The sequence below is a fragment of the Myripristis murdjan genome, chromosome 9 (assembly GCF_902150065.1).
Source record: "Myripristis murdjan chromosome 9, fMyrMur1.1, whole genome shotgun sequence".
Classification (NCBI taxonomy): domain Eukaryota; kingdom Metazoa; phylum Chordata; class Actinopteri; order Holocentriformes; family Holocentridae; genus Myripristis; species Myripristis murdjan.
In genome coordinates this window covers 6622907-6630347 of record NC_043988.1, presented here as the reverse complement: position 1 = coordinate 6630347, position 7441 = coordinate 6622907, and positions in this window count along the sequence as shown.

Genomic DNA, 7441 nt, shown 5'->3' with positions numbered 1-7441 from the left:
ATGAACTATAGGCAGTGGGCTGTCCTCCTTGGGCTGGGGTTTGGCCAGTTGTTGGAACAGAGCCTTGGGCAGGAGTTTGGACAGGGGGTTGGAAAGGGTTTTGGAACATGCCAGGATTCACAAAGTTAGGGAAAAAGCCAGGATAATGGGAGAAGACTGGCATCCTGAAGCCATCCTCAAAAGAAGCGGTCTGGTACTGCAGGTTGACACAGGAATGTTAACAGTTACAGACATACAGGAGAGTGGCTCAATGCACCTTTCTCACATAACCATTTTGACATGAAATAGCAGGTAAACACAGCTGTTACCAATGATATTAAGGTTCTGTTCTATTTAAGTGTTGTACAGTCTTTCCAGTGAACCAGCATGAATATCACCAGACCTCTGGCTCTGTTAGACCTGAATGTAATAGAGCCTTAATTAATATCATTAATAACACCTGTTTTTACCTGTTGTTCATGTCAAAATGGCTGCTATGAAAAAGGTTTAATGTTCAAACATGGATTAAAGCAAATGTTCCAACCATTTCCATATCAAATGCTCACAAATAGAAAACAGAAGACCCCCTTCATATTAGTTGGGTACAGTTTAGTGCAGCAGTGGATAACACTATATAGTACATGCTCTAGTATTAACAATACATGGTTAAGAGAAAAACATCAGTCCTCAAACCTCACTATGGAACCACTTTGACTAAACCACCAAATCTGTAATTGCAACATGCAGTTTTCTATTGAAATATTGCCACACCTTTGTTGAATGAAGACTTTCAATTTCTTTTCTTGAGTTGCTATTAAGAAAAATGCTTTAACCTTTTAAGGCTACATTTACTCCGACTTGTGTGTATATATGTATTGAACGTGGATGGGTTAATGCTTACCTCAAGGGCCAAAGCTCTGGCTTTCCTGTCATGCGCATCATGCACCTTAAGTTAACGATAAAAAAGAAGGTTCAGCAGAAGTACAAGGGAACAATCAGAAAACCTATAAATTTTGGTCCAGTTGAACTTACTGGAGCTGCCAGGCAGAGGCAGAAGGACCCCAGCATGAAGATGATGGTCTTCATCATCACTTTTAACCTAATGCTGAGGGTGTATTTCATTTAACAGAAGTTGAAGGAACACAAAGAAGACATTATGTGTATAATAGCTTTGTCAAAATATATAACAATTGCGAAAACAACAGTTTTCTAAATCAAAGGTAACATGCTTACCCTGTGAATTTTCTAAAAGTCTCTGTGGATCTCCTTCGTGCCTGACTCCTCAGAAAAGGGCTTATTTGATATGAACTTAAATAAAACCATAATACCATGGACCTCTTTTTATCTGCTATTTCAACCAATCACAAAGTCCCACAGGAGGTGACCACATCATTAGAATGACATTGTGAAACTCTGATTGCATACCTTTTATTGGTTTGTGGCTGGATGGCAAAACCAATCCTGTTGGCTGATATCAAATTATGTTCAGATTTTAATGTTTCTAATGGCGTTTTTCATCAAGAAGGAATTTCAGTCATGGGGAACCATGAGCCACAAGCTCCTGAATAACAAACGTGTCCCACCCTTTTGATATGATCTCATTTAGGATATATTCAGGCGTAAACATGCTGTCAACATCTCCACCATGAACTTTATTTCATCATGCATTTGTTTCACTCATACACTTTTTAGTCAAATGATGTTTCATTATTTTAGCAATTACATAGATTAAAAAAAAATAATTAAAAAAAACAATAATACAGAAAGTGCTGGAGAGGTAAAAAACCCAACATGGGCTTATTCAAGGAAACCTCCCCAAAAATGAAGGTAAGATAACAAAAAAATAAAATACTCAAAATTCAATCAACAACAAAAACAACAACAACAACATAAGTACAAATACCATATTATAACACACACACACACACACACACACACACACACACACAAAAACAGTTTAAAACACAAAAAAAAACTTTTTTTTTTTTTTTTTTTTTATTCCAGTTTTCTTTTAGAGCATCACAGTGTGTTTCATCAAACCTTTTCCATTTCAGATGCTCCCAGACATCTTCAGTAGGATTGAGGTCAAGTGACATGAGACAGGCTGGGCTTTGTTTGGATGTATTAGTGTCATTGTCCTGTTCCACACAGCTTCAAGTCACAGGCGATGGCATACCTCTGTAGCAGAGTGGTACATCCCATTGCTGAATGTGTAGTGTAGTCCATGCAAAAATTTAACAAAAAAAAAAAAATGCCTTTTATGCCCAATGTATCAACAAAATTACCATCCTAAATCAGTTGTGGAATTAGTAGATGCTAATTATAGAAATCTTTCACAACATTTTTGGCAATTTGAAAATGTGCCGTGGGTGATGGTGGGCCAATCTGGGGCCCCAATAGAAATTAAACCCATGTCTATATTCATTTTTGTCACTTTGATTTTTGATATATACAGTATAGACATGGGAGAAAGAAAAAACCAACAGTGTTGGTGCTACAACACGTGTTGTGGTAAAGTCCTGGACCACCATGAGCTGCCAGGACAGTTTGAGTGATCCTTGACATAGGTCCTACAGCTTTCTGGAAGCCTGCACGGCTGGAGCGGCGTTCTTCCAAAATAATAAGCCACTGTCTAACATGTCACTCCAAAATGTCCCATAGGTCTCCAGCTGATTTGCTTTGAGGAATCTATGCTATGGAGCACTGAGGCATGTTCTGGTGGCCCAACACCTGAGACATTTTACATTGGTTTTTCCTTTAATATGTAATGTGTCTGTACAAAAATGCCCTTCTTCAATCTGACCTGCAAAATCAGTTATTTTTTATATTTTTTATCATCCTTATACGTGTATATGAAAATTTCAACTTCTGTTCCATCTTGTTTTGCCTTTTTTTTTTTTAAGCACACCTTTCTTTGGAACACACCTTGTCAGGATATTTAGTTCACTTGATGGCCTGTTTGCATGTGAAAAACTGTTTGTTGAGCTTGTATAACAGTCAGATGGGCACAAATATGGTTTGCCCTTGGGCCATGTCTAGAGTGAAGCTCGCAAAAAACAAAGATGTCGAGCAGATGTCAAAAATTCAGCTACAAACCCTAGTCTGGTATGCACCCCTATGGTTACAGATTACCACAGGCCTCAAAGGGAGTGTCACATCACGATGACTGATTCATTTAATTAAGATGAAAAGCACCATGTTATTCTGAGGTTCTGAGGAAAGGTGGTCAATTTTCTGACCTCATCTATTCTGGTTTTTGGTTAAAAAGCCACATTCGTCACAGTGTGGTTCCTTTATGAAAGAAAATCACCTGTTTTGACATTTTCTAGATGTCATCTTTTAACACAACAATTCTGATTGGAGAATTTGGCAGAGGGAGAAGCATTTATATATGCCAGAGCATAGAAGAACTTATCCAAAGACTTAAAGTGGAGCGTCTTTCATATTGATGTAAGGTAAGATCATAAAGGACTACTACAGCTATTGCTATTGCTACTTCACTACTTAAAGTTTATTGTGTCTTATCTGAAATGTACTTGGCTTTATTCTCTAGAAACTTTCCCATTGTGACAAGAGATTCCCACACTTGCAAAGATGATAGTGCAGCTGTTTGTGTTAAGCCTAATTGCTGCCTGTCATTCTGCTCCAGTAAGTGGCATTTCCAACAAAAGTAACCTTCAATACTATCTAAAGTCTACCTTAAAAACAATCTGTGTTGTGAAAAATGTGTCTTCTACTCTAGGTTGAGAACCGCAAGAGAGAGGCGCGGGCCATCAGTGTGGAAGAGGTGATGACACACTTTGTACTTTGTAGACCTAACATGCTCATTATTTGCTATGAAAATGGCAGCCTTCCAGCATTGCAAAGCCTTGAAAAATGTTCTGGATTGTGTTTTTAAATTTTATTTTCATTAATATGATCCAATGCAGGCATTTCTACAGAAGCCAATTCAGATGGCTACAGAATGATACTAACAAATGGTTACTATTGAGGATATCAGGCTGCAAATTTATACTATATCAGTAATCTACCTTTGCTAAATAGATAACACTCTTACCATTAATCATTTGTGTATTTCATGTTCACTAGATCATAAAAGTTCTTCCACATAACAGGAAGTCATACAATATGAATTGCAGGAAACAGGACTGATATTAACAGAAACTAAATTCAGATGTTTATAATTCTTAAAAATATATTTACTAAACATTGATAATGATCATTGTTTTTGTTTATAGGACGATGATATGAGTCAGCAGCTGTTTGGACTAGCCAGTGTCAGCAGGGAAGTTGGCCCAATTCGGATTTTTCCTCCTCTTCGTCCTCCTCCTCCTCTACCACCAAGAGTCATGCCTCCCACTGTGTTTTTCAACCCTCTCCCGGTGCCTAATACCCGGGGTACCCTCTCTGGAGGTCGCTTCCATACGGGCACACCAGCAACCCACCAGGGATTTCAAGTTGCCCGGCCTGCTGTCTCATACCCTGCCACCTACAGCAACTTCCTTCCCTCTACTGTCATGCAAGCACAGCCAGGCATGGCTTTCCCATCTACAAACCCTCAAGCAGCACCAGTCCCACAGCCAGGCGTGGCTCCAGTTGTACCTGCTCAGGCAGCACCAATCCCACAACCAGGCATGACAGTTGCTGTACCCCGTCAAGCAGCAGTTGTACCTGCTCAGGCAGCACCAATCCCACAACCAGGCATGACAGTTGCTGTACCCCGTCAAGCAGCAGTTGTACCTGCTCAGGCAGCACCAATCCCACAACCAGGCATGACAGTTGCTGTACCCCGTCAAGCAGCAGTTGTACCTGCTCAGGCAGCACCAGTCCCACATGCAGGTGTGGCAGCACGTGTGCCCACTCAAGCAGCAGCTGTACCTGCTCAGACAGCACCAGTCCCACATGCAGGTGTTGCAGCACCTGTGCCCGCTCAGGCAGTGCCTTTACCCGCTCAGGCAGCACCAGTCCCACATGCAGGTGTGGCAGCACCTGTACCTGCTCAAGCAGTGCCTGTACCTGCTCAGACAGCACCAGTTCCACATGCAGGTGTTGCAGCACCTATGCCCGCTCAGGCAGTGCCTTTACCCGCTCAGGCAGCACCCATCTCACATGCAGGTGTGGCAGCAGGTGTACCCGCTCAAGCAGTGCCTGTACCTGCTCAGACAGCACCAGTTCCACATGCAGGTGTTGCAGCACCTGTGCCCGCTCAGGCAGCGCCTTTACCCGCTCAGGCAGCACCAGTCCCACATGCAAGTGTTGCAGCACCTGTGCCCGCTCAGCCAGTGCCTTTACCCGCTCAAGCAGCACCACATCCAGGCACGGTAGCACCTGTACCCACTCAGGTGGCACCAGTCCCACATCCAGGCATGGTAGCACCTCTGCCTGCTCAAACAGCACCACATCCAGGCACAGTAGCACCTTTACCGGCACAGTCAACACCAGTCCAACAGCCAGGCATGGTAGCACGTGCACCCGCTCAGGCAGCACAAGCACCTGTACCCGCTCAGGCAGCACCAGCAGCTGTACCCGCTCAGGCAGCACCAATACTTGTACTCATTCAGGCAGCACCAGTTCCACATCCAGGCATGGTAGCACCTGCACCCGCTCAGGCAGCACCAGTCCGATATCCAGGCATGGCAGCACCTGCACCCCCTCAGTCAGCACCAGTCCGATATCCGGGCATGGCAGCACCTGCACCCGCTCAGGCAGCACCAGTCCGATATCCAGGCATAGCAGCACCTGCACCCGCTCAGGCAGCACCAGTCCAATATCCAGCCATAGCAGCACCTGCATGGTCCGCTCAGGCAGCACCAGTCCAATATCCAGCTATAGCAGCACCTGCATGGTCCGCTCAGGCAGCACCAGTCCAATATCCAGGCATGGCAGCACCTGCACCCGCTCAGGCAGCACCAGTCCAATATCCAGGCATGGCAGCACCTGCACCCGCTCAGGCAGCACCAGTCCAATATCCAGGAATGGCAGCACCTGTACCCGCTCAGGCGGCACCAGTCCAATATTCAGGCATGGCAGCACCTGTACCCGCTCAGTCATCACCAATCCAATATCCAGGCATGGCAGCACCTGCACCCGCTCAGGCAGCACCAATCCAATATCCAGGCATGGCAGTACCTGTAGCCCCTCAGGCAGCGCCAGTCCCACAACCAGGTATGGCAGCACCTGTACCTCCTCAGGCAGCACCAGTCCAATACCCAGGCATGGCAGCACCTGTATCCCCTCAGGCGGCACCAGTCCCATATCCAGGCAGAACAGCACCTGTACCTGTTCAGGCAGCACCAGTCCCACAACCAGGCAAAACAGCACCTGCACCTGCTCAGGCAGCACCAGTCCCACAACCAGGCATGGTAGCACCTGTACCCAGGCAAGCAGCACCAGTCCCACAGCCAGACATGGTAGCACCTGTACCCAGGCAGGCAGCACCAGTCCCACAGCCTGGCATGGTAGCACCTGTACCCAGGCAGGCAGCACCAGTCCCACAGCCAGGCATGGTAGCACCTGTACCCAGGCAGGCAGCACCCGTCCCACAACCAGGCATGGTAGCACCTGTACCCAGGCAGGCAGCACCAGTCCCACAACCAGGCATGGTAGCACCTGTACCCAGGCAGGCAGCACCAGTCCCACAACCAGGCATGGTAGCACCTGTACCCAGGCAGGCAGCACCAGTCCCACAACCAGGCATGGTAGCACCTGTACCCAGGCAGGCAGCACCCGTCCCACAACCAGGCATGGTAGCACCTGTACCCAGGCAGGCAGCACCCGTCCCACAACCAGGCATGGTAGCACCTGTACCCAGGCAGGCAGCACCCGTCCCACAACCAGGCATGGCTCAACGGTCTGTTCCCCCACAAGTACAACCTATACCAGCAGTCCAGCCATGCACACAAGGAGCCTGTCCCCCTGCACGTGCTCCTCTTTACCCAATGTTCCCTCCGCCACCTAGTGGCTCTCATTTCAACCCACCTCAGGCGGCAAGCCCGCCTATGATGCCCTTTGGTCCTCCGATGCCTCAGCACTTTAATCGACACAACGGACTGGCAGGTCCTCCAACCATAGGCATCTCTCCTCCTATCATATTCCGAGAGAGGGGACGTCCATTGGAGATCCCTGTCGGCCCCTTGGCATACCAAGATTTCGAAGATGTTCACTCCATAGAGCAGCAGGCTGCAGAAAGCCAAGAGGCTGATGGGGCTCAGAGAGCAGATCCAAATGCCATTTAGGCAGTAGGCCAAGACCACGCCAACTAGTGGCTTGAATCTGAAGACTTGTTTTCCTTCATATGTTTAAATTTCTTCAGAGCAAAATGCATGCATCTATTTTTTGTTTTACTTATAGGGAAAAAATTACAGCTGACTGTTAGAGAGAAAGAGTTTCTTTTAATTGAAAACACATATTTATGGTTGACTGTCTCAGGTCTTTTTATTCCTAAACTTTATTTTCCAACTGA